Source organism: Rousettus aegyptiacus, unplaced genomic scaffold (genome assembly GCF_014176215.1).
Source record: "Rousettus aegyptiacus isolate mRouAeg1 unplaced genomic scaffold, mRouAeg1.p scaffold_m13_p_17, whole genome shotgun sequence".
In the NCBI taxonomy this organism is placed as follows: domain Eukaryota; kingdom Metazoa; phylum Chordata; class Mammalia; order Chiroptera; family Pteropodidae; genus Rousettus; species Rousettus aegyptiacus.
Genome location: NW_023416292.1, coordinates 14,282,504 through 14,307,528, shown reverse-complemented (window position 1 = coordinate 14,307,528; position 25,025 = coordinate 14,282,504). Strand labels below are relative to the sequence as shown.

The following is a 25,025-nucleotide window of genomic DNA, read 5'->3' as shown; positions in this document are numbered from 1 at the left end:
AATGGAGAGATACGGACTGTGGGAGATTAACTTGCCCAAGGGTTCCCCGGTCAGTAAACGTAGGGATCAGGATTTGCATTCAGGTCTCTCTCTCTCCAAAGCGCTTATGCTTTGCCCTATCCTGTGCTGGCAATCAGGAAATACACAGCCACGGTGCCACTGGAGGAAGGCAGACTCAGTGGGCCATGGGTCCTGGGGAAGCCAGGGAGAGGCTCGGGGCATAATGCCAGAGTCCAAGGTAAACAAGTGAACAGGGCAGTGGGAGGAAGTGGATGAAAAGTATATTTGCACGATTTCTATGTCCAGTGTCCTTTAGGACTGGCCGGGTCTGGGAGAGACAGACTGAGCCCTTTGCCACACTGCAAGGCACGTCACTAATCGGGGGTTGGGGCTCTGAGGGGGGCCGCTCAGACGCTTCTCCTGTCCATGGCTGGGCAAAGAGCAGCTCTTACTGGGCAGTGGCTTGGGGAGCTCAGCGTGGGCAGCCTACCTGTTCCTTGCTATAGCGCTGTGCAGAATTGACGAATCCATGCCCAGAGGGGACCAGAGTCAGAGGGCTGATGTTCTAAAGCTCGTCCCCAATCTAAGGAGCTAGACAGAGAACAGGAGTCAGGATGCCGGCTGGAGGAACCAGCGGGTAGGAGGGAGGCAGCCGATCAACATGGGCTTTAGGAGGTGGCCTCGTAGGTCCTCCCTGGGCAGAGAGTGGGCTCTGCATGTGGTTTCTATGTCCTTGTGGAGGCGGGCTGGGTGTTCTTTAAGAAGTCGGGTCTGATGTCCTGTGATGCACGAGCCTTCAACCCTCAGGGTGAAGGATGTGGTTTGGGGTGAGAGCACAAGCCAAAGATGTGACAACCGAATGAGCTCGAGCAAGTGAAAACTGTCACGGCGAGCAGTGTGCAGGCTGCCGACCAGCAGGGCCGAGGAGAGTCAAGGAGCCGCCTGTTCTGCCAGCATAAATTCTCCGCCTCGCAAGCAAACCAGCCCCAGCCCAGCTGAGCCTCCCTCTCGGGCTCCCTGCCTCCAGAAATGAAGAGCCAAAACACGGAAACCGCCTGACGGTGCTTTCTACGTTTTTTCCAGCAAACTCCACCACACCCCGTACCCGTCCTCAGTGCTCCCCAATACACCCAGCTGGCCAAGTCAACAGTCTCAGCTCCGAAGCTCCTTCCCATCCTCGAAGCATTTGAAAACGTCAGTGACATCACTGAGATCTTCCCTCTTCCCGTAGGTTTCTCTTTCCTGTTCCTACATTTCTGACGACTCCCTCCCAGCGTTAGTTAGTGTAGCTTAGGCTGTGTCGCTAAAACAAACAACCCCCAAATCTCAGTAGCTTGAAACCAGACAAGCTTATTTTTTGCTCAAGCTACAAGGTCAAAGTTGCACGCCATAAATGCCTCTCAGAGACTCGGGCTGACAATTAAGTGCTTTGGCACAGAAGTGTCACCCGACAATTCTGCCCACATTTCATTGGTCAGAACTAGTCGCGTGGCCTCGCCTAGAGTCAAGGAGCCGAGAAGAATGTTCCCCGTGTGTCTGGAAGTCGAGGAGAACTGGGTAGGAGCCAGGAAGCCATTCTGAACCTTCTTGTTCTGCTCTTCCTGGGGAGGTCGCATTTACTTCCACCGGTATAAGCCCTCTGTGTCCCTGTGACCCGTGGATCATAGCCCCTACTTTCGCCTCTCTCCTGAGCTAGATCCGAATGAGTTACTTGAAGTTCATCACACTGCAAACAAAATTAACTCCTTATGCCCCAATCCCCACCTCTTCTCTCTACCGACACGCCCCCTTAGCCATCTTGGAGGCCTTGGGAGTTCCTGGCTCTTCCTCATCTGGTCTACAGATTTCCTTTCTGAGAAATGTCTGTTGGCCTATCCCTCCTCCTCTCCATTTTCAGTGTCCTTGGCCACGTCAGGCCCCGATCCTGTGGTGGCCTACCAAATAGGATCTCCTCGCCGTCTTCAGTCTTTGGCACAAACATAGCTATTTTCCTAAAAACAGATCTAATCGTGTTGCTCCCTCATGTAAAAACCTTTGAGAGTTTCCTATGACCCACAGAATAAAGTAAATTACATCAAGTCCTTGGGGAGTGGGGGTTGTACTTGAACAGAGCCAGGCGAGGCTTTGAATCCTGGTCTTCCGCCTACTAGCTGTGAGTAAGTTACTTAATCTCATTGACTCAGTTTTCTAGTTTATAAAAAAAAAGATGATGATAATACCTGCCTTACAGGGTTCTTTATTTTTTTTTGCTCACATGACGTGTCCATCAGCCGGTTGGCTGGGGGCTCTGTGCCGAGGTGGTGGTGTACTCCCTCTAGAACCTGGGCAGGTGGAGCAGCCACTCTCCAGCCTCGTCACCTGCTACTCCCTCTTTGCCCACTGGACGTCAGCCACACTTTCCCACACCGTGACAGGGAGAAAAGAGAGCTCCGGAAGGCTCTGACCCTGGCGGTGAAGTATTGGGCTTCAGACGCATTTGCCAGGACTACCCATGTGGCTGTATCCAGCCTCAGAGAAGGCGCTCTGGCTACCCCGTCAGCCCACAGAGTCACCGCGGGCTCCTGCCCAGATTCTTCCCGTGGCTTTCGGATGGCCTCTGTGTCCCATCAGGCTCCGGCAAAGGGACTCCATGGGACCATTTGTCAACCTTCTCAGGTTTTTCGTAGCCTCTTTGAAAAGAGGATGGGACACAGAATGATTTTAACTATGTCAAAAACGGACCCTCAAAGATGCGCTGAGTAGAAGGGAGGCAAATCGTCGTCTTTCAGTTCTGCTCATCACCGATGAAGAAACCGAAGGACCGAGCGATGGAAGGCATCCCCGCGTGCCGCTCGCTGGCATCTCAGCCCCAGCACGTCTCCTGAACCCTCATGATCCCTTCCAGCCAGTCCCTCCGTCGACCCTGCATTTTCTCAGTGGCCGGTGTCATCATTCACTCTCGACTTGTTCGTCAGAACGCAGTGTCCTTTTTGCTGGACACCTTTTCTGGTTCCCCTCATAGAATTGGAGCCCCTCTCTTCCCTGTTCCGTCCACGCTCCATTTATAGCACCTGCCGTTTTTGTTGGCTCGTTCGTCTGTCTCCTGGGAAGATTGGATTTCCGTGAATGCAGGAACGGTACCTTGTACACCTTCATATTTCCCAGTCTAGCAAGTGGCACTTAACCTAGTGGCCACACAAATGAGCAGTGGCAGAGTTGGTACCAAGACCTCAGACTCCCGGTTTCTTATTCCCAGTCGCTTTCTGCTGAATTTTATTCAGTTTGTAATTTTTCCGTCTATTACAGAACTGTGTCCTGTGCTTGGGTTTAAGGGACTCTTTCTTGTCAGATTTTCTCCTTGTACTTTTCATTAAGCTTGCCGATTTGGTTTATTTATTTCTCCTTTGGTGATAATACCACATTCCCGTTCAAGATCGATTTTCTCCCTAAACAAAAAGGTTTTTGTTTTGTTTTGTTTTGTTTTTGCCTTAAGTATCAATGCTACAAGAAATAAACAGGTTAATTCCAATTTGCAGTTCGACAGACTTTGAGTTAAAGGGGACTATATGGCGTTGGGGGCCTATTGTACTGCAGACTGAGTGACTATTCTCGAGATGCTCTGAATGAAGGTGTTCTGCAGACTGTAACGTGGCATACCTACACGAATATAATACTTTGTATTATAACATCATACTTAATAACCCACGGCATGTCTGGTGCATAATAGATGCTGAATGAGGATTTGATGAACAAATGAAGACTTTTTCCCCTCAGGTGCATGCTTATGAAGAAAACGTTTCTTGGCCTAGCCAGGTAGCATGTAGCCCACGTTTAACTTTTCACAATATTTTTACATCTGTTATTTCACGTTGTCCTCATGACCAGCTGTTTTGTAGCCATAGACTGTACGCCTCAGGTCAGTGCTGTTTTCTGAAGGCCTCGTGGGTCCCAAGGGAACCGAGCTGGACTCTGGATAACCCAGCTCAGTACGTTTCTTACCAGCGACAGCCCACGGCACCGTCTTCCTCCTCGGAGGCCAGTCATGTTCCTTTCACCTACTCAGACACTTCTGGATGCTGCCTTGTCACTTCTGAAAGGGCCCCGGGTCTTTCTCATAATGTTTCAAATTGCCACGATTTGGGCAGGTGTTTCCAGTTATAAAAACATATCAACAAACCCCTCTCCAGCAGATGTCCTCCATCCTGGTCTCATGAATAATCAATAATCAGTCATACATTGTTCTCACAAGGAGCCCGGTGCTATGTTATGGTCTGTGGGAGAAGCATGAATAGATGTACTTTTAAGAGACCCTCTCAAACTTTGTCTAGAAGCCGTTTTAGAATACAAAGTTGTATTACTCCCGTGACCCAAAGCTTACTCATGTGGTGCCCCGATAGTTTCACATTTTACATAACATGGCCTTTTTCTTCATATTCATCCCCTGCCATCCAAAGTTCTCTAAATTTCACTTCCTGGGAGGAGCAGTCAGATGTGACGGACACTGGGCTTCGTGGGAGTTAGAAGCCGAGAGTGCCCAGGCTAGCGAGGCCCTGAGAGAACGCTTCACGGGCAAGGGGAAGCCACTGCTGGCAACCCCACAGAGCATCTTGACTAAGACCCTGAGGGGGTGAGCGCCATGTAGGGTGGGGATCCAGGCCCCCCCACTCCTGTTCAGTGCTCTTCGTCTACCTCTCCTGGTCAGGTGAATCTTGATGTTCGACCTGTATCCTTGCTTTCCCTTTCTCTTGATTCGGTGGAGAGACCACAGTTTCTACCTCCTTAAATCAGTAATAGAGCCTTAGAAATCAATACAACTTCCAGTTTCCAAGGGACGACTTCCTGTGTCTGAGTGTTGGCCTGTTAGAGCTGGGGCCAGATGCTCAGCCTCTCTCAACCTTTACTGCTACCCCAGCACCACAGCGTAGACTGCCGCTGTGGAATAGCTCCTCGTCCAGTGAGGACAGGTTCAGGGGACAGGCCCGGGTGGCACTGCCAGTGGGTTTCCCCTACATGGAGGTGTTCAGGAAGTAGGCTTATGGCTGAGGGGCACAGAATTATCAAAAGACTCTAGGTCCGACTTCCTTCCAGCTCACCTCAGAGACAGGTGCAGCTCCCGGGTGACTTGCGATGCTGATTTTGTCGTTACACCTACTGGTACTATAGGTGTGTGTTTTGTTGTCTCCTTGGTAAGAGACAGAGGGGGAGGTTCAACCAACACCCCTTAATTCCTAGAGTTCAGGAGAGGTGGCTGGCGGGGGCACGGAAGGACAAGGGAGAAGCACACCATCTAACCCCCAGGAGCCAGATGGGAGCTGGGACCCTGGAGTTGCTGGGGCACCAGCTGCCGGGACAAGACGAAGAGCAGATGGCATTTCCCCACCAACCTTCACAGTGTTCTGCTAGAATGTTCCTGTGTTCTGTCCGCCCTTTAATATTCCTTTAACGAGCTCAGAAATCTGTGATTCTTTATGTTCTGGAGACTCTCTCATAGCAAGATACACTGTTACTTACCAACTTAAATGGCCCGGGGGTTCCTCACCAAGCTCCTTCTGGCTTGTCAAGCCCACCCCTCAGCTGGCCGGAGGTGGTTATGTGCACAGCTCGGTAGGAGGGCTGCCTGAGGTTCTGTTTAAGTGACTACAGGGCGGCTGGGTCTGAGAGCTTGGAGGCTCACCCTGCGCTTGATGAGGGTAAAAATTAAGATGATTTCTGAGTGCTTTGATAAATTCATCAAAGGAGGGTCACTGGGGCAACTGTCAGAGAAAATAACTGACACCGTTTCTCGAACTGGAAGAAAAATTATTTCCTCTTTGTGTTTTTAGGGTGTCTAGATTCATCTCCGATAGTACTGTGTGGCTTACCGTAGTTTCCAAAACAACTTCTTATGTATTTTATTCTTTCATCCCTACCATAACTTCAAGAGAAATTTCCATACCCATTTTGTAAAGCGAGAAACCAAGGCTGATTGGTGACTTCCCCAGAATCCCATAGCTAGAAGATGCCAGAGCCGGGACTGAAAATGAGCTCTTACCCTTCTATTCCAGACGTTTTGGTGGTTGTTTCAAGATAACTTGACTCCCTCATGACCAAGAAGCAATGTGTTTTCATGACTTGTGGCTCAACGATCTACCAATGACCCTCTGTCTCAAATATTTCCTACGTACGAAAGAAAAAAAATACATGTGTAATTTTATATTTGGTGTGTACCATAGAGGTGTCACGAACATAAATAAAGTGACTATCTGGTATGCACAGCAAAGCTTAGGAGAGAGCATTGCGAATGGGAGCGAAGCCCAGTGGGGAGTCCCCAACGGCCCCCCTCTGTTCCCCCGAGGGCAGTGCTTATTATTCCTTTGCTTTTCTTTAGTTTACTACCTATGTATGTGTTTCTACGCAATAAATCATCGAATGGTGTGTGAATTGTAACATCCTATCAGGTTTCAAGAAAACTTCTGTTAGGATTTTTCTCAGAATGCTTTGTGTCCTGCAGCACAATCTGGGGAGAAGTGACATTTTCAGCATTGAGTTTATCCAGGAACATGTAGATGTTGTCATTGATTTGTGCCGCCTTTAATGTCTCTCAAATTAATTCCATAACTCCAGAAAGGCCTGACGCATCCTTTGTTAGGTTATTCCTAGATACCTCACAACGTTTGTCGCTAGTTTATTATTTTATTGTTATTATTCATTATTCTGGTACGTAGTTTTTAATTGAGTGTTGGATATTGATATACTCTCTAATTCTATTAAATTATAAGTAGATTGTTTGGGATTTTCAACATGAAGATAGTTTTATTGTCAGAGAATCATAGCATTTTTCTTTTTTTCACTTATTCTACTTATACTTCTGTCAGATTTGAAGTTAGCATTCCATGTCTCTGCTTTCAGTGACTTAATTTTATTTTTTTCCAGACATTCTTATATTAATGAAGTTTTTATAAACTTAATACCTCCTACCATGCAGCATAAAAACTCATTTTGCCTTATAAGGTATTCTTAACAATATGTAGTTCTAATTTATATTTTTAACCCAACAATTTAGACATACTCTTTAGTATTTTAAATAAATATAGTTTGTTAGATTTACTCACATGTCTGTCACATTTTTTTTAACATTTCTTTCATCTTAGACTTTTTAGATTGTTTTCCTTGTTTCTAAATTATATTCTTCAAAGATTCCTTTACCAGTGCAAATTCCTTCAGTTTTTATCTGAAAATATCTTCATTTTGACTACATTCTTAAGAGTTAGTTTTTCAAGATTCATAATTCGAATGTGACAATTATTTTGTCTCAGCATTCCAAAGATACAATTCCTACATCCTCTCTTCCATCACTGCTGATGAGATCTAATTGTCATTCCTTAATAAGTGATCAATTTTTTTTTCTTATTTCTTAGGCTCTTTTAAAGACTTTCTTCGGTGTTGTGTAGTGTTACTCTAATGGCTAGTTATGGATTTATTTTAACAAATTTTGCTTTTAGATGTATCATGCTTTTAGATGTATCATGCTTACTATATATATTTGAGTATTTCCTTAATTCTGGGAAATTTAGCTAATATCTTTCAGATATTTCCTCTTTTCATTCTATTGCCTTTTTATGGAACTATCGTCTTATTTAAGACTTTCATCCTGTTCAACATTTCTACTAACTTCTTTTTCATTTTCTCCATCTCTTGATTTTATTGTGCTGCATTACAAAAAAAAGTTCAGTGACGTTTTCTTAATGCTGTCCACTCTGCTGTTTAACTTAACTTTGAAATTTAAATTTCAAAGAAAGAGAAAAAACACAGATTATCAACAGTAAAAATGAAAAGGGGATTTTCACTACAGGTCCTACAGAAATTAGATAATAAGGGTATAGTATGAATGATTGTATGCCTTTAAATTCAACAACTTAGAGTAAATGCCAAGTTCCTGGAATACACAAATTGCCAAAATTTATACAAGAAATAGAAATCCGAATGAACCCATACAAAAGAAATTAAATTCATAATCTAAAACCTTCCACAAATAAAAAACTCCAGGTCACACGGCTTCACCAGTCAATTCTACCAAACATAATACCAACCCTTCATGAGCTCCTTTAGAATATAGAGGCGGATAGAACACTTTCCAGCTCATTTGATGTGGCAAGCATAACCCCAGTAATTAAACTTGACAAATATATCATAGAAAAAGAAATTTACAGAACAATATCCATCACGAACATAGATGCAGAATTTCTTAACAGAGTATTATCAATCAAATCTGGCAGAATATATAGGATAATATATCATGACCAAGCGATGTTTAATTCATGAATGCAAGGTTGGTTTAGTATTTGAAAATCAATCAGTGTAATATGCCATGTTAACAGTACAAGAGAGAAAAAGCATATGGCACCTTGATAGAGGCACATAAAGAATTTAATTTCATCCAATACTCCAAACTAACGAGAGAAGAGAACTTTCTCAATCTGATAGAAGGGCATTTAAAAAACCGATAGCTTGCATTATACTTAATGGTGAGATAGTAATCTCTTTTCTTCTATGATCTGGAAATGGGCAAGAACATTTACTTTCACCACTTTTATTCAATATCGTTCTGTAAATATAAGCCATTTTAATAAGGCAGGGGAAAGAAAGGGAACAGAATGGAAAGGAAGAAGTAAAACTAATTTTTTTTCACAGATAATATGATCATGTCTACAAACTACTAAAGCTAATAAGCAAACTTAGCAAGCTCACAGAATATAAGGTCAATATATATAAAAAATTAATTGTTTATAAAAAACTTGCAGTGATCAATTTCAATTTAAATGAATTAAGATGAATTAAAATTTTTTTTACATAACAAAATCACATATCTAGGAATAAATCTGACAACAGATGTGTAAGACCACTTTACAAAAAACTATAGAACATTGCTGAAATAAATTAAAGAAATCTTTTAAAAAATGAAGAAACACATCATCTTATGGACCACAAGACAATATCATTAAGATATCCATTATCCCTAAATCAATATATAAATTTCTATCAAAATCCCAATAGGCTAATTTGAAGAAACAGGCAAGATGATTCACCAACTGATATGGAAATGCAAAATGTTCAGAGAATCCAGAACAATTTTATAAAAAGAGAACAAAGTTATAGCACTACTTGATTTTAAGATTTACTGTAATGCTACATAATTAAGACAATATGGCATTGGTGCAAAGATGGGCAAATAGATAAGCAGAACAGAATAGAGAGCCCCTCCTATTTGCAGTTGGTAGATTTTTGAGAAAGGTACCAAGTTGGTTCATTGGGGAAAGGAATGTCTTTTTACTAAATCATGCTAAATCGACTAGATACTGATATGGGGAAAAAACAATGAATCCAGACATCCATCTCTCTGTAGATAAATTGTAATTTGAAAATCACTATGAGAATTTGAGGTGGACAGATATTTCTTGGACAGAATGCAAAAGGCATCAACAATAAGACAATTGATAAGTTGGACTTTCTCCAAAAAAAAAAAAAAAAAAAAAAAAAACATTCCTCAAAAGACAGCATTAAGAGAATGAATGTAGAAAAACCACAGACTGGGAGAAAATATTTACATAAAATGTATCTGTTTTTGTGTAATTTTTAACCATGGCAATTTCTGTTACTATCCTGTAAGCTCAGAAATGTATTCATTAGCATGCCTATCGAATTTATCTAGCAATTTGGAATTTTGTGTAAAAGATATTTTATAACATTAGCGTATCCTGCTGCCCAAAGTAGAAGTCGGTTCTCTGACTTTGCAAATTGTCTGTAAAAACCATTTTTCCGAGCAGCATTACATGGAAATTCAGTGACAGCCTTGTAGTGACGACCTGATTTTAGACATAAGCAAACTTATTTAGGTAAATCTATGTAGCAACCTCTTCAGAAGTAAAGCCTGTATTTGCTAGTTTCCCAGGTAGGAGGAATTACTATAAAGGAATAGATTGAGCTCTGGAAAAAATGTGGGTGTGCTGTTTGTTTTCAGGTGTCAGCCTTCCCGTAAGTGGGTATCTGGCTGTACACGTGTTTGCGTATGTGTGTACCCATGTGTGTGCATGCACCTTTCCTTGACTGTGGATGTAGCCACATGTATGCACAGATGTTTTCAGATAAGATGTGTTTTCAAGTAAGAAGGAAGGTTTGGGAAGGAGTAATATTTTAACTTACATTTAGAGTTTGTCGTAATATTTGGGTGCAGGAGAGCTAAAAGCATAATCAGTGTTTGTTAGCAGAACACATTTATTTGCAAAAGCATTTGGCTATTTGTGCTATTGAAAACTGGTACTGTTAATGAGAATCCGTTTCTCTAAGCTACCGTTTGATAATGAAAAAGGGCAATGTGAATTTCCTACTTCGTGCGCATGATGAGAATGTGAATTTAATGCTTCCTGTGGTTTTTCCCCCTCAACCGCACGGAGCGAGGAGGGTAGAGGCATCCTTTAGTGGATTTTGTGACGTGGACTTTTGTGACCTTAGGTCCTATCCTTTTGGCTGAGTCCATCCTTGGGGATGAGGCAGAAGGGAAGACAGAAAAGGAAAGGATGAAAAAGAAAAACGGAAAGCAGAGGAGGGCACACAGAAAGAAGAGAAAGGTCCGGTGGACAGACATGGCAAAATGCTACCTGAATCTCAAGGGCCTCGAATGGCACAGACTTCCTGGCTTCTAATTTGCCTGTCTAGACCAATTTGTGATCAGAAAAATATTGGTTCTGCCACTACTTCATTTCGCGACCTTGAACAGGCTTTTTAACGTCCTCTGGCCTCTCTTTAAAAATGAAGTGACATCATGCATTTTGTATTTTTGTGAAAATTAAATGAGGTAGTACTTATAACACATTTAACAGAGTTTCTGGCACATCGTAAACACAAAATAAGTGGTAATTAGTATGATCATCTCAATACTCCACATCTTCTAGCCACAAAGAAATGATTTTGCTTCAGACTATGCTTCTTCAACTCTTCGTGGTGAAGAATCACTCTTTAACATCCCCGGTCTAGCATATATTGATACTTTCGTGAAATGCAATCGTGACAAAAATGGATTATCATAAAAATGAAATCTAAAATACAAAGAGATATAAAACTTAAGCCCCAGGTTTTATCCTTATATTCAATAGATATAAACTATCTATCAAATTGTTATAGAAGTCACTAAGCACTTTCAGTTTCTCAAATTACCTCATCATGAACTAGTAACAGTGTGCAGATGGGCATTGGCCCGTGGACCACACTTTGAGTACCTCTGGTCAGTGAGAAGCGGATGTTCTGAGGGACGTGTATGCATAAGGATGGACTTTGGTGAGGGAAGGCCTTAGAAGCAACTAGAAGTCTGTGTTGGGGTGGGGGTTATGGTCGAAGCTGACAGCTCCCTCCCTGATAATGCATGCGTTCACACACATGTCCTGGAATGCTCCAGACGCTGGAAAGTCTTCTCCAAAGGAAATCCTCAGGAAGAAGTCCTATGCAAAATGGCTCCTTGCGAAGGTCGCGGGTTATTCAGAAATCCACGAGGTGAGCAGTTAGAATCGAGAAATCAGATAGTCTTTGAATGTTCAGTAGCACAGACTTTGTTTAAAGATGTACTTTCTGCCTCTCTCAACCCTCGCCGGTATGCCTTCCTTTCTGGTGTTGATTTACATTATCCTTGACCCAAATATCTGTTTTGAGTTCATCTCCCAAGGGGATAAAAGAGCAAGTGATCCCCTCACAGTGCTCTGGGCTTTACGAGAACCAGCTCCCTTGGGGCTTCCGACTTGCGTACACTTAAGGTTACCATGCTAGGCCCCCTCATCCGTGCCTTTGCTCTTGTGAGCCCACTGATGCAATGGCTCAGTGAGCTTGGTATTTTAATCAAGGTCATTTATCAGTGAATCAAGCCTCCGAGAGGTTACATGACTTGCCCGTGGTCTGTGATTCCAAGCTATGTGTACCGAGTCCAAATACCATTTTGGTTTTTTTCTTACTGTAGTACATGTCTAATGATCTCTCTTGATGTCTCATTACTTGGGCTGCATATTTATTGTTTCTGAGTCTTCGCAGGGATGTGCAGAGCCTCCAGGATTCCTGAGTGCTCACGTCTTTGTTTACACGCCACCTGTGTTTGCACCAATTGTCTCTAATAGATAATTTTCTGACAATTACCTGACATTTTCAGTCAGGTAATAATTACATTTTAATGAAGAACTTCGGTTAACTGTAAGGCAAGCTAAAGAAATTGGTGATGTATTAACTATCCTTGATTTAGGACAGACTTCTGAATAAAAGATGATAACCATCAACTTAAGTGAGGTAGCAGAAAGATAAAGTCTCGATCACAGCAGAAAACATTTGCACCAAATACACTAAAGAACTTCCTGCTGTGATGATGCTAATTTTGAAGTGGTTTTGAGAGGTCATATGAAATGTCCAGGAAAAGATGCTCAGCTTCTTTGCAGATGGTCTTGGTTGAGAATTAATTCTTGGAGGGAGAGAGATCGGTCACACTACCAGTAGACAGGTTCTGTGGTAGTCATGTCTCGTAGAGGTGACCTCTGGAGAAAAGAATGCGTAATTCTGAATGTTCCACCACCTTTATGCATCCACCCAACACATTCGCGGAGCTCCTGTGAAGCATCAGGCACTATTCTGAACACGGAGGATGTAGTGGTGAACACGGCAGAGGAGACCCTTTCCTCATGAAGCTCACATTCTTGTGGAAAGACAAAAGACAAGTAGTTGAAGGAGCTAATCTTTTAGCAACAGACGTCATTAATAAAATAGAGCAGGTTATTGTGGCGGAGTGCGACAGGTAGCAGGATTATTAATTTTGATTCTGGGATCAGGGAAGGCCCCTAAAGTCAGAGAAAACAGGGTCAGACCCACATAGGGTCTCGTAGCCTCCAGCAGAGCTTGGATTTTAACAGTGGGATTCCACGGGGAGAGTCTTCAGGGAGGGCGACATGACTGATTTTGTATTTTAAAAGTCACTCCCTGTTTTTCTTCTATTGGGGAAATACGGAGATTAGGCAAAGATGGTAGGAAGGAGCAAGTTAGGTTATTGCAGGCCCCTGGAGGTAGGGACCGTCCAGTCAAAAGACCAGAGCAGCCGGGACTCGAGCGGTGGCAATGAGGTGGGGAGAAGACGGTAGCACCTGTCGGCATTGCTTGCGGATTTGACCGGAATTGCAGTGAGAAGAAAGAAGAATCAACACTCCCAGCTTGGGTGGAGAAGCATTTTGGGGGCAAAATCAAAAATTCTGTTTCGGCCGTGTTACATTCGAGATGCCTGTTTGACATCCAGGTAGCTGACCCCAAGGAGGGAGTCGTAGTCAGTGAGTTGGAGCTCACTGTGAGTTGGGGCTGAAGACGGAAATTGGGGAGCCTTTAGTAAAGAGATGATGCTGACCCCGTGGGCCTGTCTGAGATCACCCGGAGGCACCCGGAGGGAGAATGGCTAGAGGAGGGGACCTAAGCCCGGCTCTGGGGCAGGCCAGCCTTTAGAGCAGCAAAGGGGACTGAGAAGAAGCAAACACGAGAAGCCCGAGGAAGGAGTCCTCTCCTGGAAGAATAAGCTAGAATCAGAAGATCCCCACGTGCCTCCACCCCCCCCCCCCCCACCCCGACTGTGTGTGCTGGACCCACACATCTTCAGGACCGAGACACAGGACAGACGCCCGCTCACTCCGCAGGCTCCATTCTCTCCTCTGGTTCTGAAATCTGAAACTGCTCTTTGTCCCGTGGTTGCCTCCGGGGCGGGGTGCGGTTCGTTCACTTAGTAAACCTTCCTCAGCAGCTGGTCTGAGCTGGGACTGTGGATGAACAATACACAAGAGCAGGTCCACGCAGTCCCTGCCCTCAGAGCTTCGGCACAACAGGGCCACCAACGAGTCAGTGGCAGTTCTAAGAAATGGTCGAGGTACCGCTGCTTTTAGTGCTGACCCGGGCTGTCCTAAGCCTTGATTTTCGGCCCGAAGAAATGGATCTAAGTTCAAGGACTGTCTGACCTCCCCGGGAGATGCGAGTGAATGGGTGTGTGAGTGAAAACCGCGCATGACCCATCCTGAGACATTTACAGGGGGGCGAGGGAAAGGCCCGGAGTGCCGTCTGCACGGCGAGCTCGCCTCCAGCGCGTGAACCGGCACCTTCCGGGGCCCCCGGCGCCGGCGGCTCTCCCGCTGGTTTCCCCTGGTCCTCACCTGCCCCGTTCCCATCCTGTCGGCTCTGGTATCCTCTTCGGTTCCGGTTCTGCCCGTCCACCCCGAGGCAGCAGAAAGCGCTTGTTTTAACAGGGAAGAATCTTTTGATACTGAACCAGGAAGGTTTCACCTTCCCAAGAAGGAACCTTTAATGTTTAAATTACCTGGGGATGTCGAACAAAGGATTCTGGGAAAGTCAAAGCTTTTCACAAAGGGAAAAGTGCCCACAGGGCGTTGAGTGTATAATGGCTCAACTTGGTGATAGACTCTCCATTGCTGCTTGAACACAGACGTACCCACTCCTCAGGCGCCTCCCAGCCTTTTGGGGGGACGCCGATTGCTGCAGTTTCTTGGAAGAGAGCAAAATGTGTCTCTCAAAAGAACACAGCCATTTGTTCTCTGTCAAGATGGCTCTTTCGTACTGTAATTAGGGTGCCGTGGGGGGCGGCCATGGGGGAGAAACAAGAATTCGAAATGCTGACTTCCTGTGGCTCATTCTTCATGCACCACAGGGCTTTGAACCCACCGAAATACTGTGACCGAAACATACACTATTATGCGCATAAAGAGAGAGGAAGTGGCATGGGTGCCCGGAGTTCGTGCCTTGACCGTGTGTCCGCGTGCTAAGCCGAGGTGGCGCGGGCCGGCGGGTAATGAAACAGGGTGGGGTGATCACAATTCCGTTTCGGAGCTCTGTCTTTCAACAGTCACGTGGATTCCTTCGGCCTCTTTTTGTGCAGTCGGCAAAACAGGGATAAACGTGTTTGACCCGTTTCCTTTCTTAAAAGGCCGTAAGGACAGACAAGCACGTGAGGACTCAACACTCGTGAGTGTTCACAGTGCGGGCGACTCCTTGTCATCCCCGCTAATGGAAGGAAAGGGCCGGAGTGAAACTGTGTGTCCTTGAAGAACATTTGAGGAGATTTCCTTTCCTGCTGGATTTTCTTTGCAGCAATTGCAACCATGTCTTCCTTATATTTCACTGAAAAAAAAAAAATCAGTTAACATCTTTGTAGCACATGCCAAGACGGGAGAAGCAGGCAGGACGGGGGGACGGGGGGAGGGAGGCTGGGGCGGCCCCATTCACAGCACGTGATCCTCGGCGCGGTTGGCACACGCCTGTGGATAACAGAGTGGGTGCCGGTGGGCCACAGGATCCTGAATGTAAATGCGTCCGGATATCCCGCTGCCGGGCTCGCTCAGCCGCACTCCCGATCTCCCCGCAGACACTGCTTTTCGCGGTGTCTTTTCCGTCTCAGCTAAACTTCGTCCTTGGAGCCGCTCGTGCGCTCCACGTCCTTCGGGCCCTCGCTGACGCACATCTGCCTCCCAGTCCCCAGCGTCGGTGCGTCTCCTCAGCTGCTCCCTCGCGGCACGGCCAGAAACCTGGCGCTTCTCAGTCTCCCTGCTCGACCACCGCGCCCGCCCGCGGCAGCCGCACTCTGCCTCTCACCGGGCTGGTCTCGCTGCCTCCACCCTTAGTCCTTGCGTCTGTTCATAGCCAGGCGACCACAGACAGTCTCCGAAATTTCGATCGGGTCCCGGGACTCCTCTGTTGCGACCCCGCCGGTGGTTTCTGGTGAAAGTCGAGTCGTGAAAGGGCCTCTGAGGCCCTGCGTGGTCCAGACCTTCACCTCCGTGGCCTGTTACCCACAATGGCCTCATCTCCACCCTTTCTCTTGCACGCTGGCCTCCGTCTGTTCTGCCAGAGCTGCTCCGACGCCCCCGCCCCACGGCTTTGCCCGCGCTGTCGCCTCGTCTGGAACACGCCGTCCCCCGGACGCCTGCGCGGCTCACAGCTTTGCGTCTCTGGGGTCATTTTTCACGTCTCCTCAGTGCACGCCATCCTTTCCATTCCACTCGTTGATCTTGTTTATCACGTCTCGTCCACTAGAATGTTTGCTTTGGCGTTTGCTGTTATCATCTTATTCTAAATGCCCACCACGTGGTAGACACTCAGGAAATTATGCTTTGGAAGCAGAATGGATACATGCATATTCACTATACATATCATATATATTTAACATGTACGACCTATGTAATATGAAAATATGAAATATATGTCATACATATGTGAAGTCCTCGGTAATAGGTTATGTGTATTACATATTTTCAGAAGCATCAGTCATACTTTAGGCACTTGGAACACCTACTCCGTGCCAGACACTATACTTGGTACTTTCCACCTATTTTTTAGTTCAGTCCTCACGACACTTTGAGACAGGTGTAGTGCTCACGCTCGTTTTACAAATGAGGAAACGGAAACTCAGAGAGGTTATGAATTTGACCCCGATCACACCCTGATCGAGCCAGGATTCAAACCCAGTTCGATCCAGCTTCAGAGCTCCTAATTGTCATGCCCTAAGAGTCTGGATTACACCAACGTCAAGGTTAAACATCAACACGGGTACCATATTCCAGCTCCTTAGTTATTCCCTTTATGTTAACCGCCAGGCCTTCTCCCGTGTCTACTCAAATAAACAAGATCTCAGTGTCAAGAAGAGCAAGAGGAAAAAAGACCATGCGTTCACCGAGGTCCTAAAAGCTTCTGCCTCTTTGAGTTCTCATGGCGGAAAATCGTAAAGAGATGCAGGGGCACTCGCTGGCTTTGGAACCCAAAGGTCACAGTGATGCTGCAGGTCAGCACCCTGCTGCAGGCCATGGGCCAGCGAGCTATCTGACCTCCCTGTGCCTCGGGTTCCCTGTGTGTGCATGCCAGGGCTTGGAGAGGTGATTTGTCAGGTCCCCGCCGGTGGGACCCATAGCCCTTCTGCATCGCTCTGGGTGTAGCGTAGAGGAGTGGGGTCAGATGCCGCGCTCTGTGGAAGGTCAGGTATTTGCCTTCTCTGCGCATTGACGGAGCCCTCCCAAGGCCCTGATCTCTAAGGAAAGGGTGGCAGGATGTGACACAGCCCTGAGTTAGTACATACCCTCCCGGACGCCCGTCCATGCTGCTCAGAGTCAACACTGCATGGCATTTAGAGGACTGGCTACTTTATCGATAGCCTAAGTCTCCTTAAATCCGTGTTGGAATAAGTCAGGGGATGAGGTGTAAATAACTGTTATGCAGCTGAACTCTGTGACCTTCAGAAAAAGTGTTTACCTTCTCTGGGCCGTGTTTGCTCTTTGGAAAACTGGGAGAAAATGTTCCCTAGGCTCATGAGAACACTTGAAAGCTGCTTTACCCCCCATCCTCCAGCCTATTTTCCAGTGAGACTGAAATTATACCACCGCCAACACACAACTGCCTATCTGACTTCCCCCAATTTCTCTGTTCGTTTTAGAACATTTAGGGTTGAAGGGTTTTTTCCTGATGTCTAACCCAAAAACTCCTTCCGGAAGCAGACATCTTACGGGAAGACTGGCAAGGTTCCATTGGGGGCCCTGAAGCACTTTGGAAATATGGGCTCTGAAGATTAATAGGAATATGACCATGTGGCCATTTGTATGCTTGGCAAAGTCTGTCTACATATGCTTCTGTGTGCCAGTGTGAGCATGTGTGTGTTCATGCCGATGTGGTGTGATGAAGCATACAAGTGTACACAGGAGTGTGAGTAAACAGATCTTTGAGTCACACAGGCAAGCCCATCCTGGCGGGCTTTGTCTGCCTTTTGGTTGCCATGACAGCAGCGAGGGCCTCCAGATCAGTAAACAAAGTTCCCAGTGTGTGTGGAATCTGGAGAAGGGGTCTGGAGCTGGAGGCAAACTAGAGCCAGAAGGTCCTCAGACAGAGTGTTTCTTGTCAAAGTGGACCTACCAGAACATCCTCCTCACTAGATCAGTGTAGAGACGCCTGTCCAGGTGTCCTGTGACTCTGTGGTGACATTACACAGGCAGGAATTTCAGGCCGGTGCAAGGCTTCAGTGAACCTCACCTCTAATTGCCAAGAGTGAGGCACTGCATGATAAATTCTAAATATGTCAATGACCCAAGCCCCTCCCATCACCCTCCCGACTAAAACCCATCATTTTAATTTATCAACATACAGATTAGCCACTTTATGAATTATCTGTGTCAATGACCTCTTTATAGGTCCATAAATTAATAAAATACAAATCAGTTTTACTATTAACCTAAGTATGATTTGAGAGACAGCTTCGCCTCCCTGCCTTAAATGTTTTGGATGGGACGCCTTGTCTATGATTATGTGATTCCCGCGCTTCATTTAATTGTGACTAATATAAAATTGGCTATGGATCAATGGTTGATTTTTACAAATTATGCCTCTCATGTAAACTGCTGGAAAACAAAAGTAGTGACAAATGTAAATTCACTAACTAGGATTAAAGAGGAAATTGTACTTAACCATGCGGCACAAGATCAGGCTCCCTAAATTCCTATAGCTGAAATTTAGAAGTCCAAACCTCGCCTACATAAGTGACCCCTGGAGGAGAGGCCCGTCCATGCTCAACCCCAACTGAATTTTCTTTTATCTCTGTGCAAGCTGTATCATGAGGGAGACTGCAGGTTATCCTCCCAGAATAAAAAAAAAAATTAGGGATAACGGAATTGGGTAACAAGTAGTTACGATGAAACATAATTTTTATTTTTCTCAATCTTACTGAGATATAATCGACATATAGCATTGTATTAGTTTAAGGTGTATAGCATAATAATTTGATATATATGTGTGTGTGTATATATATGTGTGTGTACACATATATATATATATAGTGAAATGGTGACCATGATAGGCTTGGTTAACATCCATCACTTTATATAGTTAGACATTTTTTCTTGGGATAAGAACTTTTAAGATCTACTCTCTTAACGAATTCAGTTATGTAGTAGTGTTATCAACTGCAGTTACCGTGTTATACATTAGCTCCTCGGGCCTTATCTTATAGCTGGAAGTTTGTACCTTTTGACCAACTTTACTCGTTCCCCCCAGTCTCTGCCCCCCACTTCTGGCAACCACCAGTCCGTCTTCTGTTTCTGTGAGTTCAGTTTTGTTAGATTCTCTAAATAAGATCATACAGTATTTGTCTTTCTCTCTCTGACCTATTTCATAATGCCCTCAAGGTCCATTCATGTTGCCAAAGGCAGGATTTCCTTTTTATGGCTGAATAGTATTCTGTTGTGTATTATATATACCACATCACCTCTATCCGTTCATCCTTCGATGGCCATTTAGATTGTTTCTGGCTTGGCTATTGTGAATAATGCTGCAGTGAATGGAATCCATATATCTTTTTTGAATTAGTATTTTTGTTTTCTTCAGACATATACCTAGAAGTAGAATTGCTGGGTCATAGGTAGTTCTATTTTAATTTTTTGAGGAACAGCCATTCTATTTTCCAGGGCGGCTGCATCAATTTACATTCCCACTAGTAGTACACAAGGGTCCCCTTTTCTCCATATCCTCCCCAGCATTTATCTCTTGTCTTTTTTAGAATAGCCATTCTAATAGGTGTGAGGAGATATCTCATTGTGGTTTTAATTTGCGTTTCCCTGATGAGCAGCAATGTTTAGCGCCCTTTCATATACCTGTTGGTCATCTGTATGTCTTCTTTGGAAAAATGTCTCTTCAATTCCTCCACCCATTTTTAATCAGATTTATTTATTTGTTTGTTTGTTTATTTTTGCTCTCGAGTTGTATAAGTTCTTTATATATTTTGGATAGTAACCCCTTACTAGAGAGATGATTCGCAAATATTTTCTCCCATTCTTTATGTTCCCTCCTCATTGGATTTTTATCATTATACAATATCTTATAAGAGTCCAGGCAGGACCCTAGAGTAACTCACACTCATTCCTCCTCCTGGTGATAGGCAGGGGAGGTTTCTGTCCTTCTAATGTGAGCACGTAACTGATGAGGAAACTGAAGCCGAGAGGTGGCTATCCACATTAGCAGCAGCGGTTGTCACCTGGATACATAGCTCTGAGAACAGACCCGGTCGTATTTCTGCTACTCACGTGGGAATTTGTTTCTGTTCCCTGTGTTTGGGAATCCGGAGTCGAGATGCACCCTGTCTTGAGTTCCATGGCGTCTGCCGGGGTGGGAACACTGGATGGAGCAGATGAAAAGGAGCCAATTTCCCATCCTCGTCCCTAAGCTAGAGGCCAATGCCCAAAGGACTTAGGGGATGTGACATTCTTCTATCGGCCAGATTGTCTCTTTTTAAACTTCCTGTTCCTTAATCCAAGAGAACTGGATAAAATGACATATTCGCAGGGCCAGTTTTTGAGGTAACTTTCAACAGGAGTTTGACAGTGGTCAGTGGGTGACTAAGATAATGGTCATATGCTTGATCTTCGCAAAAGCATCATCATCTGAATAACCCCCAAGGTCCTTTGGGAAGAGGATAGAGGAGTCCTCAGGTCCTCAGGAGAAAGGACGACCAGTGGGAGGACAGTGCTTACCTCTCCCAGCTCTGGCTACATATATTCTCATGAGACTGGTGGGCACACTGGATCTAAGGTTAGAATAGTCACTGATTTTCAGTAGGTGATAGAGCCGAATCCTGTTTGTCCCTGTTTGTTCCAGAATGCAATATCCATATAAATAAATGATGACTATGATATAGACACAGAAATCAAGCAGTGCATCCCAAGCTTGACTAGAGCTACGAATTTTATATGAGTTTTTTATTAACCCACAATGATGGCTTTTTATGCTGCTTTCTCTATTTAAAAGATAGTGCTTTTAGAAGAAAAACACAAAAACTCTCATTTTCATATCCTTATTTTCCTCAACCTTGGGCTGACGCTAATTCCACTTTGTAGATTTTAATTGTCGATGTCTACATAACATAAAAGATACTGAGACATTGTGAAAATAGCACTTAACCTGCAATCAGAAGACATTGGTTTGAATTTCGACTAATCGGCTGATCTTGGATGAGAACCTTTCTGAATCTCCCGGGTTTTCGCAAATACAAGTGAAATAATTTACATGAAAGTTATTTGTAAATGAATATTTTTATAAATGTGCTATATGAATATTAGTTCTTAGTATGTTATTTCCATCATCTATGGAATCTACTGTACTACCAGGGCTTGGATTAGCCTTCATAGGGCCTTGTTGGAATGTGATACCGTGTAGGCTTTGCGTGGCTTCGTGGAGGCTGCAGACTAGTCAGAGAGATGAGCCATGGGCAAAGTTACAACAGCAAGGAAGGGAGAAGTATCACGAAAGACTCGGGAGCCAGGTTTTCTGCCCCAGGCTCCCAGTGGAAAATCAAAACGGAAGAGGGCCAGTTGGTAAACAGAGGACGGAAGGCCCCCACGCAGTTCTTCCTCGCCTGTGGTGCAGGGGCTGCTGAGGAAGTAACATTCTTTGTTTATTCCCTTTCTCCAAGAGGCTTCTTAAAAAGCCCTAGGCAGATTTGGTGGGCTCTGGGCCTGTGAGCCTGGTAAAGGTGCCAGGTGGGTGGGAGGGAGGAAATGGGGCCCGTGATGACGGAGGAGAGCAGAGAAGCCAGCTGGTGAGACCCAGAGCCAGGAAACTTCCAAATGCACGGGGAGGTCAGCCTGGGGATTTTTGGCCTGTCCCACCGGAAAGTGAGCTACGTGGTCAATCTGGAGGGCCAGAGAGAGGTGACACACTGCATACTTTCTAGACTAATTTTACAGAGATTTTAGTGGAGCCAAACAAAGAGAAAGAGTAGTGGCAGTGTACAGGAGTTACCTGGCAGCTGGTGCATTCCCACAAATTCACCTGGCTCCCTCTGGGTCCATGCAGAGATGGAGCATCCTTTCATGGAGGCCTTCGGTGACCAGGGCAGAGCTATCAGTATGCTTGCTCACCAAGTCAGCTTGGATATTTTTAATGAAAAAAAAAAAAAAAACTATGCTCCAGGCCTAGCCTAGTCCAGAAGGATACAAAGTTGAGAAAGACGGGATGTTTTCCGAAAAAGCTCACCTAAAGGGAGAAACAGTCACATGTATAACTCACCACAAGGACGGTCTGGCCGTAAGATGAGCTGTGAAGAGATGGAGGAAAGGTAGAATGGAAGCCAGAAGAGTGAGGAAGTGGGGTGGGCGTGGAGGGAAAGAGGAAAGAAGAGGTGATATTTCAGCCTGGCTTTGCAAAAGATTTCGACAAAGAAGAAGGATATTCCAGGTAGAGAAATAATGTGAACTCAGCCTGGGAAGCCCGCGCTGCATTTTTGGGAATAGCGAGAAGTGTGCCGTGGTCAGAGCCTGACCGAGGTGGGCAGTAGGCAGGCAACGGGGTGGGGGGGGGGGTATGAATGATGGGAGGTGAGATTTGGAGAGAAAAGCCCTGATCAGACTGTGAAAGACTCAGAAGGCCATGTTAGTTGTCTGTACTTCATTTAGCATAGGGGTAAGAGGCTGGGTGGGTTGGGGGAGAGGGAATAAGGGGAGTAGACTAGAAGCCTGAATGTAGAAGATCTGAGGGTCATGGTCCCTCTTGGTGACTGTGTGTCCTTGGATAATTTCTCCTTCAAAGGGCCTCTTAACTCCCCTTAGCTTCAGGCCCCTGAGCTGGGATGGGAGATGCTGAGGGCTTACTGTGTTCCCCTGGTCACAGCTGCTCAAAGTCTCCTTTTACAAGGTGTGATTGAACCCTTCCTGGACTCTGCCCGAGCACAGTCAAAAAATTAAGATACATAAAGAAAGCAGCAAGCAAATACGCCGGGCAGAGGTGTGGGCATGAAGTGCTTGGGCTCTCGGAGCAGACTGGTCTAGATTCCAATCCTGGCTTCATTTCTTAAACTTGAACAAGTTGTTTAGTGTGTGTGTGTGTGTGTGTGTGTGTCGGGGGGCGGGGTGGGGGGAACAAGGGGCAGCAGGGGACAGGAGGGGGCGAGGGGACACAGGGAGTGTGTGGGGATGGGGAGACTTGGAGGATGCATAGGGGACAGCAGGGGACGATGCGTGGTCCTGGGGGGCCACGGGATTCAGGGGTGAGAGAGGCACTCGGACAGGGGAACATGCTCAGGTGGGTGTGCCAGGTGGGAAAGTTGTTTAACTTTTAAATTGTGGATGGAAATAACTGTTCCACCTTCTTCTCAAAATGGTGGTAAAGATTAAATGAGCAAAATGTATGAAGGAGCTTGGTGATTAGAAAGCATTCCACAGATATTACTCACGGTGGCTATTTTAGGTTTGGAAGCATTCGGATCCAGTGCATGTTTTAGGAAGATAACTCTAATAGCTTAGGATGGATGAAAGGCATGTGGTTGGGAGACCAGGTAGGTGCTACTAATATAGTCCAGGTGGGAGAGGATGAGGTCCTGGACCACAGCAGTGAGGATGCAGGGGGAGGGTGGATCTAGTGCCCTTCTGAAGGCAGAGCCAACAGAACATTGGTGTTAATTGGACCAGGGGATAGAGACAAGACAAAGAGCCAAAGGTAGGATTTTGGTAGATGACGACACCCTGACCCAAGCCAGCCCCTTGTCACCTTCTAACTGCAGAAATCTAGAAGCGAAGTGGAGAAATGAGGTACCCCAGGGCTTGAATTCTGTTTTCGTCACTCGCTGGCCCTGGTCACTCACTGGTCTTCCTTTTACTCTGTCCTTCTCTGTTCGCCCACGACACATTTAGAAGAACCCACAAACCTGAAGCCAAGCCCGGGAGAATTGCTCCTCCTGTGCCTCGCCCGACTGTGACCATTATAAAGCATCTGTGCTAAGGAACCCATCTCTGTCTTGGCAGGAGGGGCCTGTCAAGGTGCCCCCTTCCTCTGCGGGGGGCAGGGGCACACCTCTCAGCCCCTGGCTCTTTCCTCCTTCCCGGACGTGAGCAAGTAGCTGGCAGGACCCACAGTGCGTGCTGGACTCGCTCCTGTTCAGGCCGAACCTCTCTGTTTACGGGGAGCCCCTTGAATAAGCGGAGCCGCTTTTAGGGCAGGTGGAGAGAACCCGAGCCGTGGCTGGGAAGAGCCACACGTGCCGGGGCCACTGTAGCCGGGAGGGGTGTCTGGCGGGGAGACGGGCCTGGCTTTCCGGAGGGGTCTGTTAGCAAGCGAATGTTTCTTGCTCCCTGTTTGCTTACCCGTTGAACCTGGTCATCTTCCTCTGTGCCAGGGAGCCCTCCTTCCTCCTCTCTCATGTTTTTCCCCGGGGTTTTAGTCTTTTCATTGTGCCGAAGAGCGGTGCTCGTCCCCCGAGCCTGTCGGCGGGCTCCGCCGGCTTTCCCTCTGTCCCGATATCTCCCCTCCACTCGACCCCATCTTCCTTCCCACTGCCTTTCCGCTGGCGCCAGGAGCCCTCCTCGTATTCCGTCCTTCCTTCACGTCTCCCGCCACCTTCCAGCAGCATCTCAGCCCCTCCGGGCGTCACCGTCACCGTCATGGGTCTTCAGCGGCAGGCCTCACCTAGCGCCCCGCCCCGGGGCACAGGACCCCAGAGGAAGCACAGAATTGGGGTTAGAGTTCAGATCCCAGCCAGCCGCTCCTCTGCGCCTTGTTTCCCCATCCGTTAAGCAGGCATTTTAATAGCGCTCGCTTCATACGGTGGTGTGAGGATTTGGTGAGTCCATGGGCGTGAAAAAGTTCGTACGGGGCCGGCACAGAATAATAATTCCTCAGTTTATGTTAATCACTGTTGCCATTAAAAGCATGAAGGGCGTAGCTGTGCCCTCAGAACATAGCATTTTGAAACCCATGTAGTGGCACACTCTGTCGCGACTAAGAAAGTACCTTTCAAAAGAGAGCAAGCAGAGGGTGTCAGGGCCCACGGGAGTGAAACTGATCTGGGAAGGCTTCCTGCAGGAGGACGCGTGGAGCGGGTTCCTGTGCAGCATTTTAAAGAGCACAGATGCCGCCTGGGGCTGCGGGAAGGGGCGAGGGGGTGGGGGGCGCGCACAGAAACGCCCGGCGGACCCGCTCCCCCTTTCTCTTCTCATGGCGCTGCCTGAACCTGGTGCCCCGTCTCCTCCCCGTCCACA

The 25,025-nt window shown here is 46.2% G+C and overlaps 1 protein-coding gene across 6 annotated transcripts in view; it reads left to right on the top strand.

Moving 5' to 3' along the window:
* The window catches only part of CACNA1E (calcium voltage-gated channel subunit alpha1 E), a 318,792-nt gene that overhangs the window by 213,443 nt on the left and 80,324 nt on the right, over positions 1-25,025 (top strand). The gene's annotated exons all lie outside the window — the stretch shown is intronic.